The sequence below is a fragment of the Meleagris gallopavo genome, chromosome Z (genome assembly GCF_905368555.1).
Source record: "Meleagris gallopavo chromosome Z, MGAL_WU_HG_1.1, whole genome shotgun sequence".
NCBI classification, from domain to species: Eukaryota; Metazoa; Chordata; class Aves; order Galliformes; family Phasianidae; genus Meleagris; species Meleagris gallopavo.
Genome location: NC_139435.1, coordinates 63,766,433 through 63,778,640, shown reverse-complemented (window position 1 = coordinate 63,778,640; position 12,208 = coordinate 63,766,433). Strand labels below are relative to the sequence as shown.

General features: G+C 40.6%; 1 protein-coding gene across 3 annotated transcripts in view; it reads right to left on the bottom strand.

Moving 5' to 3' along the window:
- CDC42SE2 (CDC42 small effector 2) overlaps positions 1-12,208 on the bottom strand; it is a 90,411-nt gene that overhangs the window by 58,724 nt on the left and 19,479 nt on the right. For 2 of the 3 annotated variants that reach the window (XM_085213253.1, XM_085213254.1), the window contains exon 3: positions 7,073-7,145. The exons of the other annotated variant lie outside the window; for it this stretch is intronic. The gene's annotated coding sequence lies outside the window, so the exon portion shown is untranslated. The remainder of the gene's footprint in view (positions 1-7,072; positions 7,146-12,208) is intronic. 3 annotated transcript variants of the gene reach the window in all.

The window sequence follows — 12,208 nt, the reverse complement described above, 5'->3', positions numbered from 1 at the left end:
ACAGCAAGTGTTGGTCCAAAAAAAGATGCCAAAATGATATCAGAGTATCTTCTGTTGGCAAAGAGGAACTTGAAATTAAATTACACCATTAGCAAACATCTATCATTTACTATTTCTTTCTTTAGAACATTAACATAGAAAAGCATATTATACTCTTCATTTTCTTGAAGAAAACAGACTACAAAATATCTCTAAATGGCCAGTCAGAAGTTAAACCTGTATTTAGGAACAAAATTTAGACAAGATAAAGGAAAATATCTTCCCATAAGTTCTCTTTTGCAACCAGCCTGCTGCAAAGACCAGATTCTGACATTTCATACGAGGTCTTCTCTGCCTCTGCCCAACCAGGCTTACATGACTTTAAGTATCTTGTTATTTCATGCTCTAGTGTAGGGTTCTTTAACTATGTAATGCATGCATACTTTCTGATAGCACTACACATTGGATGCTAACTACAGAGCTGATGTACAGAAGACAAATAGCAAGCACTAAATCCCTGACAAGGATTATTAACACTCCCCCCAGGAGTATTCCCCATCCTAGGAAATGAGACTTCAGTGCTCAAGTAGTTTCAGGACATTCTTCTTCAGCATGCTAATTGCAGATGGCAGTCTGTCTTGAGCATTATGGAGGCTTGGGGCATTCAGGACAAAAACTTGAAAATATAACTGTGAAGAACACTGTGCTTAAGAGGACAGGAAGCACACACACAACTATATTTCACACTCTACATAAATGTATCCAAATTAAGATTACAGCATATGTCTGCACTTCCAAAAAGAAAAAAATACAATCTTACAGAAAAGAACTCTCCCATCTGGTAGAGAGACTTTAAATATCATTATAAAATATATTCTATAGCTAGTTAGAAATCAAAATATAAAACCTTGAAAATGAAAGATCTCTCAGAGTGCACATGCAACATTCCAAAGTGCAGTCACTGAACATTATGCAGGTATATACTTCAGTTATACTTTCTGGCAGCATTTATTTGGAGGCCTCAGACTTTCTAAGTTCTTCCTGTAGACCTAAGACTAGAGGAGGGTTTACCCACAATGGACAAAGTGGTTTAAATATTCAATTTAGATATCAACTAATTTTCCTGCCACACTCTCCAATCCTAATTTTTGGTAAATATTCTCTTCATAGAGACAGGTATAATGAAAGTTGGCTTCCATTATAGCAATTTTCTTACTGGACTTTACTGACTTACTTCTGTTTTATGTTTTCCATTTGGCAAAAAGCTTCAGTGACTTAACACCACAGGTGTACTTTACTGTGAAAAGCAACAGCAATTGTCAAACTGCAGACTTCTGCATTAACATTGCTCTGGATCAGCTATGCTCTACACTGAAAGTAAACAAAGTACTTCAGCTCTTTAAAAAACAGTTCCATTGGCTTTATTTCCCTGTGTAAGAAGCCCTATGAGTTAGTAACACAATCCAACTGCACCCCAGAGATTTGACCCAAGTTTAACAACTAAAGTGTAAGACACGCAGAAACACAGTTGGTGCAAGGGACAACAATAAAGAAATGCGAGTATTTGTACAGAAGAGCATGCAAAAGTAAGTAACATAAGGGCACAGTTTTCACACTTGTGTTACTGCGAATAGTTAATCTGCAAGATTAGTGGGAACTTGAGAGTGAAGAATGAAAGTTACTTAAATTAAGCTGAAAAACAGCAATCATTCATACTAAAAAATAACATCTGTTAATTTTTTTTTCCTTTGCTTTTAAAGTGAAGAGCACACATCAATTTAATCAATTATTAAATTGAAAATTAGAGTGATGAAAAGACATTTGATGAAGTCTACGCAATTCTGCAGTTACTTTCAGGAAGTGAGAACTCAAAGAAAACCTTACGTGGAAAAGACAACCTATGAACCAAATTTTAACACCATATACTACAAAACCAAGGCAACAGAAAAGACAATTCATATTATGAAAATAAGCAGGTTTTTCTGTAGTGGTATCCAGATAAACACAACCCATGAATAGTCTGCTAAGATTCTAAGTTAGTACTTCTGACAGCATGCTCTAGACTTTCAGTAGGATAAGTGGTATGTGGCAATACTGGAATGCAAAAGGAAAATACTTTTTTTTTTTTTCCCAGATCATTCTGAGTTTGCTCCATGCAGTTGGAAAGAATTGGTTTCAAAATATCATAAGGCTAGGTGAGGAATATACTAACCATGACGAAGAGCCACAAGTCTTAATGCCATTCTCTCATTACTGGAAAAACATCAACAAATCAAATTCACGTGACAAGTCTGGCTATGTGAAGATGCAAGTATAGCCACACAATTGCACGGGCTCAAGGGAAGGAAAGGCTACAGGCTTCTCAGTATAGAGGCAGCAAGGAATGGCCTTGCTGCACTGTTCTGCACTGTCATTTCATGCCAGACTGAACAGCAAAATACTTAAAAATAAATGAAGAAATGTATTTGTTTTCTTGTTTAAAGGCTAGAATAGGACAGACTGCAAGATGTTTATGGAGATACTACCCTTCCAAATTTCAATAGCTATCAGTGAGACAGGCCAGGAAGGCTGTACTTCTTGACCTGTAACAGAAGCTTCCTGCAGACACCCCTGGAATATGCACAGAAAGGGAAGTCAACAGGTTAGAAATACCCACTACACTTCGCTTGTTTCTGGCACAAGAGCACAGTACAGATATTTTCACACTGTGGAGTTCTTACAAACAAGGAAGGACTAGTTGGGAATGTGAAGGCTGAAGACTATGTTGGATGTAGCGATCATGAGATGGTGTAGTTCAGGATCTTACAAGGAAGAAACAAGACAACAAATAGGATTGCAATCCTGGACTTCAGGAGAGCCAATTTTGAGTCCTTCAAGGACCTACTTGTAGATATACCATGGGTTAGAGCATTGAATGGTAAGACAACCCAAGAGAGTTGGTTGACATTCAAGTACCAATTCTTTCAAGACCAAGATCAGTGCACTCTTGAGAATAAGAAATCAGGCAAAGGTGGCAGGAGACCCACATAGATTAGCAAGGAAAAGGTAAAACTCAAGGTAAAACTGAAATGAAAGAAGGAAATCAATGGAAAAGGGGTCTAGCCACTCAGGAATAATATAGGAATTTTGTCAGGGCATATGGAGATGCGATGAGGAAGGCTAAGACCCACCAGGAATTAAGTCTGGCAAAGGAAGTTAAGGACAACACGAAGGTCTTTAAGTCTGTCAATAGCAAAAGGAAGAGAGGATGACGAGAGAGCAGTGAAGGTTAATCTACCTTGACTTAAGCAAGTTTTTTGACAACGTTTCCCATAATATTCTCGTAAGTAAGCTTAGAAAGCATGGGACAGACTATGGAGTGGAATAAAATTGGCCTACTGGCAGAGTAACTAGAGGGTGGTGATCAGCAGTGCAGTCTAGCTGGAGGCCTGTAAATCAAAAGGTTTCTCAGGTGCTGATACTGCATCCAGTCTTGTTCAGCATCATCCGTGTCCTGAATGAAGGAACAGAATGCATCCTCAGCAAGTCTGTTGATGATAGAAAGCTGGGAAGAGTGGCTGACACTAGAAGATTGTGCTGCCATTCAGCAAAACCTGGACATACTGATGAGTTGAGTGTAGAGGAACCTTGTGAGGTTCAATGAGGGTAAATATAGAGCCCTACACGTGGGGAGGAATAACCGCATGCATAGGTACAGGTTAGGGGATGACCTGCTGGAAAGAAACTCTGCAGAGAAGGATCTGGTATGCTGGTGGACAGCAGGTGGACCATGAGCCAGTAGTGTGCCCTTATGGCTAAGAAGGTCAGTAGTGTCCTGGGGTGCACTGAAAAGAGCGTGGCCAGCAGTGTCCTGGTGAGGCCACATCTGCAGTAATGTGTTCTGGGCTCATGAGTTCAAGAAAGACAGTAAACTACTGGAGAGAGTCCAGTAGAGAACCACAAAGATGATGAGGGGCCACACCATCCCCATTATCAGGAAAGGCTGAGAGACCTGGGACTATTCAGTCTGGAGAAGACTGAGGGGGGTAGTCTTATTAGTGCTTATGAATATCTAACAGGAGGTACTTAAGTGGGTGGGTCCAATCTCTTTTCAGTGGTATGTAGCAACAGGACAAGGGGTAACGAGCACAAATTGGAACACATGAAGTTCCACATGAACATAAGGAAAAAACCTTTACTTTGAGGGTGATGGAGCACTGGAACAAGCTGCCCAGAGAGGTTTTTCGCTCTGAAGATATTCAGAACCTGTTTAAACACTTTCCTATGCAACCCATTCTTGCTTTAGCAGAGGGTTTGATTAGATGATCTCCAGAGGTGTCTTCCAAAACTTATGATTGTGATTCCACAATTCGCTTTGCCTCTTGTCTCCTCTTCTCCCAGTGTATCACTGTTGACTATCTCCAGTGCTTGAATAGAAGCCCTTCCCCTTTCCCACTGGTTTGTTCCTGCACCAGTTCTCACCCATGCATAAACCCTCCTGATACACTCAGTATAATCCCTGTTCCCCTTAAACATGCTACCTCCATTCCTTGGTCTTCCTCTTCAATCACAAATCACCAATGTCTTTCACCTGCTGTTATTATCCCTATAATCTGCCACCCAAATGCCTGTTGTCTCTTCTCACCCTTCCACCAACCTCCACTGGATGCGTTTTTGTTTTATTACTTCATCTGAATACCATTTTCTTCTCTTTGCTTTCTTCCCCAAACTCCTGACAGAATCTCCAGAACAGATATTTCCTATCTCCACACACCGTGCCAATTCCCCACTGAAACATTTTTTATAAGGTAGATATATAATCTTCCGGATCTATTCCTAAGACATAACAGCACTGAAGCAGGCCACAGATGAAACAGCAGGGCCAGAAGAAGCAGGGTGCACCTCCTGTCCCTGATGTAGGACACCACCTACCCTTCCAGTTTCGGATGCTGGTAATAAAAACTACCTCTTTGTTACAGATCTCTCCAAGATAAATACATGTGTGGACTCCTCCTTTCTTAGGCTCTGCGGCACACTGCTTACAACTAATAGCAAAATCACAGCTGAAAAAAGCAAGTATGCTCATAGAAAGGAAGTGCTTAACATGAAAGGTAAGCCCAAACATGTCTGTTATTGTAGTCATACTCAAAACTATTCAGAGTTGTCAAACAAGCTTGGGAGAAGGGAGAGAGAAAGAAGAGGGAAAAAAAAAAAAAAGTAATTTTAGCTATTAACAAATATTTAAATGAAATTCAGTTGACTTTGATTGTGTTCAGGGGAAATCATTGTTTGACTGTTACTCAAATTATATATTTCATGAATGGAGCTCAGAAGCAGAAAGGATGATGTAAAACAGAAAAATATTTATTTCTTAATACTTGAATAATTAAATATTATGTTGCATGCTCTGCTCTTAGAACAGAATTCTGTACTGTGTTCACAAGACACATCTCTTCCTGAGGAAGCAACACATGTAACACTTTTTTCATCATATTTCCTGAAGTACTGTTATCTAACAATCTGTCTTAAAAGTTCATACAGAATTTTTAGACAACAGAACAGAAAACAGTAAAGGAAAAGTATAATTTAAAACCTTTTGAATCCATTGATCTCAATCCTATATAAATGTGCAGCAATTATATCAACTATTCAAGTTGATATAGAATAGATATATCCTGGAATTTTGTTAAAGGTGAACTCAGCTCATTAAAAATAATGGCCATTAATCTACATTACATTACACACCAAAGCATAAGTGCTCGAGGGGAATTAAGTTGTATAGACAAGCTGAATGGGTCTTTCAGAGCTCAGCAAACTACAATAAGCGGTAACATTATACTAAATTTAAGTAAAATTCTTAGTCATGAATGAAAACCAGAATTTTATCATTTTACTGGAGAATTAGATATAGCAAATATATTTTAAAAACTTAATTTCAACAATGAAATAGACATGGAAAATTGACATAAAATAATCAAAAAAGCCGAAGAGAATATACTTCAGTACAATAATTAAGGAAAAAAAAATAGATAAAATAAGTGGAGCTGCACATATCAGGAATACCTGAGTCTGTTAGGCCAATAAGACAATTCAATGCTATCAAAAATAATTCATGAAATTAATTGAGGGTTACAAAGCACGTGGACTCCCTATTAAAGTTAGTTTGAATTAGGTATGAATATTAACCAATGGTTTTATTACAAGCACAAAAGAAGTTTGCTTATCATAATTTTGCTGGATTTGTCATCAGGGACTCATAGAATCAGAATGGCTTGGGTTGGAAGGGACCTCAAGGGTCCAACCACCCTGCTGTAGGCAGGGCCACCAACCTCTATACCTAATTCTAGACTATATTGCCCAGGGCCCCATCCGACCTGTCCTTGAACACCTCCAGGGACGGGGCACCCACAACCTCTCTGGACACCCTGTTCCAGCACCTCACCCCTCTCTCTGTAAAGAACTTCCCCCTGACATCCAACCTACATTTTCCCTCTCTCAATTTAAAACCATTTCCCCTCGATCCTATCATTATCTACCCTTGTAAAGAGTTGACTCCCCTTCTGTCTGTAGGCTCCCTTTAGGTACTGGAAGGCTGCAATGAGGTCTTCCTTCCACAGCCTTCTTTTCTTCAGACTGAACAAGACCAGCTCCCTCAGCCTGTCCTTGTAGAGGAGGTGCTCCAGTCCCCTGATCATTTTTGTGGCTCTCCTCTGAACCCTCTCCAACAGTTCCTTGTATTTCAGTCTTTCTTGTATAGGGTGCCCCAGATCTGGACACAGTACTCCAGCTGGAGCCTCACAAGGGCAGAGTAGAGACAGACAATCCCCTCCCTGTCCCTGCTGGCCACCTCTCTTCTGATGGAGCCCAGGATACCATTTGCTTTTTGAGCTGCAAGAGTTGGCTGTTGGCTCGTGTGCCACCATCACAAGGGTGGCAATCAAAATGATTTTTAGAATTCATGAAAAGTGCCATGAAATCAGTACCAATCTATTTAAGGCTAAAAACCTTATAATGACTTGATGGTTTTGTGAACAAAACAATGAATATTCATAGACTCATCATCCATGTTCAGCTGAACATTTAAAACAAAAAATAAACTAGCTGTATTGCCTACCTGTATTTCACAACTTCAGTTATTTCAGTCGTTTCTGTAAGCAGCAAGTTATTTACTGAAGATATCCCCAATTCTAAAGAAAAGGAAAAAATAGTGTATCTGTTACAGTTGTCACTATAGATTATCTACAGCACAGAACAACGGAACTTCATGTTATTATGAAGAAAATACAAGAGAAATCAACCATCGGGCCAAAATCAGGAGCTTCTTCATCTCTTTTCCTTTGTGGAGCACCACAAATAACATAACTCACAAAAGCTTGATAGCTCCTGGCATCAGTGAATGAATTCAAGAAGCAGCTTCCTTGGTTACTGCAGTGTTTAATGCAAGTACTGATTTGTTGCACTTTTGGTGTTCTTTACTAATATGTTTCCACAAACAAGAGTTGAGGAAATACACAATTCTTTTTTTTTTTTTTTATAATACATTTATATGTTTTATATATAGACAGGCATGTGTTTGTGTACATAAATATACAATCTGTTTTTAAAACACCTATATAGTTATAGTTCATGAAATAATTGAGAAACAGGAATTCAAATGCAGCATTTGCTCAGTTCTGGCTGCTTTCTTTGCTAGTCATATCTTAATATTACCAGGAGCTGGTGGAAAGGACCAAAACAGATGTATGTTCCAACGAATTTTGTGTGCAATTCCAGCTAGACAATCTATCTTACTTATCAGGCTTCAGACCACAGGTAATGCCAAACAATGGTACAAACCATTTTCTTCCTGAACTATGTAGTAGAAATGCATAACTTTTCAGTTAAGACTCCAGGTATTTGTGAGCAAAGACATTTGCCATTAACTATCATCCATGAAATCTGCTAACAAGCTCCGCAGTTCTCAGTAAAAGGAAGGATATATTACAAGTACTGCAAGCAATGACAGAGAAACAGATTCAGAAGAACTGTCTCCAGTTAACAAGAATAGCCACTGCACTAGAACCTGCTATTGAACTTTTATGGCCAGTGGATTATTCACTGGTGCTAAACTTTTGTTAAAAACAACAAAAATAAACTAAAAACCAAAACAATAACAACAACCGAGCCTGTGTTCAGAGAACATCCACTTGTAATGATAAATTGTCTCGATTGCACTTGCATATCAGAACTGGACTTTTAAATACACTGAAGATGTGAGGAAAGTAGATGCCTCCAATTCAGTTCGAAATGTTAATGTAAAATATGGCAGAAGCTATAGTAAATTAAATGTTATGCATCTCTTGAGTTAAACAGAGCAATATTTTGTGGATTTTAAATATGTTTATTTAATTTTAAATCTCTTCTACTCTTGAGATTCTTAGTATTTTATCTGTCATGCTACATTTGCTTGCTGATTTTCAGTAAGGGCTTGTCATATTTCAATCCTTCATTGTTCACAAACAAAGGAACTGAGTCTTCTGTTTTTTGTCAGGCTGATGTAAACCAGATTTAAAAAATGAAACTGCAGTCCTTTTAAACGTTAAAAAAAAAAAAAAAAAAAAGCAAACAAAAAAACCTTTACCCCATGCTCTCCTGAAAAAAATTAAAGGGAAAATTTATAGACCAGAAACAGTTGAGGTAGACAAAAGAAGGTAAAACAGACTGTATAAATGAACAAAGCTGTTAAGAGAAGAATGCAAAGGAGGAAGGTAAGGAAGAGAGGAAACTCATCAGAACAGTGTTATATGTCACAGACGGAAAACTGATAACTTCCTTATTAGGGCAGAAATTTGGGAGATCGAGGAAAAAAAAAAAAAAAGTGCCCATCAGTTGCATAGCAGAAATTCACACCGAGGGAGCCTTCACAAGAAAGAAAATCCGCAGTAAGGCTCCACGGAAAAAGCCATTGGGAGGGTGGGAGCAGCCTCTGAAGTGCGGTGGCTCTGAGGCAGTGGGGGCGGAGTCGGGGGCTGACAGCGGATAAAATCTGCCACGAGGGAGCTGAGCAAACAGGACGTCCGGGCAAACAGCGTGTGGCGCGTCAGAAGGGCGTGACGGCGAGCAAGCGAGTACCCTGAAGGCTACAGAGATAAATTCATTAGCTGATTATCAGCTGCAAAGTTCAGGCTCATCACAGTCTGAAGTGCAGGATTATCCCCACAAGACCGAGACTTAATCATGGTATCCACCCGAAGGAGAGCTAGGGTGCCACCCATGTCAGGAAGGATGTCGCAACCCTGACCGAGTTCGGAGGCAACCATGTAGCACTTCAGACCTCCGGATGCGTACAGCGCATGAGCCTCTCACTGTCTCGTTGGGGCAACCGTGAGAACCGCTGTGTGAGGTGCGAGCAGACAGACGGCCTACTCAGCCTCATGGCCAAACTACAGGAAGAAAAAGTGACATTAGGAACAAAAAGGAGGAACAGGGAAACCACAGTTCGTCCATGCACAAACAGGTTATTTCTCAGGAAAAAACACAAGCTCGAGGTAACTGGTGTCACATCAGGTTGAGGGGAAAAAATTGCAAGGCGGGGGACAAGAACAGAGCAGATGGAGGCAGGTCCGCACCTGAAGGAGCAAATGAAACTCTCCTTGTCTGCTCCACCCCTCCATGTGCCTCTCTGTACAAGAGGTATGAGGCCCTGGATGTGGAAGGCCAGTCTGTGGGTGACAGCTCACTCAGTCTAGACATTCTAACAAAACCAAACCATTAAAAGCCTTCCCTCCAAGTCTACTTCACTGAAGGAGACAAGTTTTATAGGTGATTCCTCCCTACGTGGAACTGAACATCCAGTATTCTGAGCAGACTCTCTTCTTAGAGAAGTCTGCTGTCCTCGGGTAAGGGACGTCACCAGGAAACTACCTAGCCTGGTTCAGCCAGTAGACCACAACCCCTTACTGTTTTTCCATACAGGGAGAAATGAAGCAATGACATGTAGGTCAAGGACTATCAAAAGGGACTTCAGGACCTTGGGACAACAGCTAAGGGAATTGAATGCACAGATCATCTTCTCTTCTCTGCCTCCTGCATTGCCTAAAGACACAGAAACAAACCAAAGGATCTTATCTTTAAATACCTGGCTTTGTGGCTGGTGCTATCCCAGCACTTTGTTTTTTTTTTTGACAACCAATAAATCTGCATAGTACTGGGTTTATGGGCACCAGATGAGGTTTGCCTTTCTCAAAGGAAAAGAAGGGTCCCTGGGGAAACGCTATCGAGGCTCACTGGAAGGGCTTTAAACAAGATGTGAAGAGGGTGTGGCGATGAGACTTCACATGATAAGGTGTGGGAAAGACATAACTATATCAGGTCAAGGTTTCAGGGAAACCTGAAGGACCCACTGTCTTGAGAGGTGCTAGCAACACTGCAGCACATACAAAACTCTACAATGATGAAGCAATGATTGCTGGGGCAACAAAAGAATGCAATGGAGAAAATCAAGGGAAATAGCTAAAAGGAATTGAGGAGTCATTCTTTAAGAAAGTAACAATACCAGCTGCCCAGCTAAAGTGCCTCTGCATCAATGTGTGCAGCTTGAGAAACAAACAGAAGGAGTTGGAAGCTACTGTGCTACTAGAAGACCGTAAATGTAGTTGTCATTACTGAAACCCTGTGGGATGGTTGTCACAGCTGGAGTGTTGCAATCGATGACTATAAGCTGTGCAGAAGGGACAGACAAGGAAGAAGGGGATGGGATGTTGCTATCTACATCAGGAAAGGGAGAGAATGTGAAGATCTTTCACTAAAGAACAGTCATGAGAAAATTGAAAGCCTATGGATGACAGTTGTAGATAGAGGCAGCAAAGAGAACCTTGGGATGGGCATCTACTACAAGCACCAGATCAGGCAGAGCCTGTTGAAGAAGCGTTCTACCGTAAGCTACAGGAAGCATCGAAATCACAAGTGCTTGTCGTGCGTAGGGACTTCAACTACCCAGACATCTGCTGGAAAAGTAGCACACTGAGTAATCCAGGAGGCTCCTGCAATGCACTGACTTCCTGAATCAAGTAATATAACAGCCTCACTGGGGATGCAGTACTGGACCTGTTGCTCACTTACGTAAATGAACTGATTGGTGACATCAGGACTGGAGGCTGTCTGGGCTGTAGTGACCATGCTATTGTTGGAAATATCCAAACAATTTATTAAGACAGTACCTCTGATTGTATGGGGCTGCTGAATCACAGCCTGAACCTCTGATTGACCACCTGAGGCAAGCAGTAAGTCAGCAATGGGAGCACAGGTGCTGCTGAAAGGGGTGGAGCCTAGCTCCACCTCTCCTAGACCCATGTAAGAGCTGACCACCAGCAAGGAAGGATCTCTTCTAGAGATTCACTCTGCTGGAGTTTCCCATGCAAGCCCAGGTTATGGGTGAGTGTACCTATCATTTCTGTTTCCTGCTTTGGTGTAATAACATCATAGCCAAGCTCTCTGTTATACCTTAACATCTGTATACTTGTTAATTGTACACTGCTATACCATAACATTGGTACATTCATTAATTGTACACTGATAAAAGCGGATTTCATTTGCGATTGCAATGGTGGGCGTCCCGCAAACTGGAGCGCACGCAGGAAACAGTGTTACATCTTTTATGCCCTACCACCCAATGCTTATCTTTTCCTGCCCTGGTTCCTCACTGAGTACTTTAGATTTACAAATCTTCCCGATGCTTAACTAAATATACGGATACCTGCTAAACATAAATCATTGCTATCTAAACATGTGTATTGCTAATTGTTTAACTTCTCCTTAAGTTTCCTATCATTCAAGTCTTTTCTGTCTAGCACAAAAAATTAGTAGTCTTTCAACATAATGAGCTTACTGATATCCTTGTCACACTGTTTAGGAGTGGGCCATTGTACAATCAATACGTGTACAGAGGTGTACAATCAATAAATGTACAGAGGTTAGGCTAAGTAAGATTACTGCAGTTGAAAGATAATAAATGAAAAATGCTCAGTGATGTTGTAGGCTCGCAATAAACTCCACAAGCAGCGATCTCCAGAAAGAGATCTTTCCTCAGTGGCAGTCAGCCCTTAAATGGGATCTAGGAGAGGTGGAGCCAGGCTCCACCCCTTCTGGTAGCACAGGTGAATTGCCTTCACCTGTGTTCCTGTGGCTGACTCATTGCTTGCCTCAAGTGGTCAATCAAAGGTTCAGGCTGTGATCAACAGTTCCCATACAGCCATCTAACTTGTCTTTAACT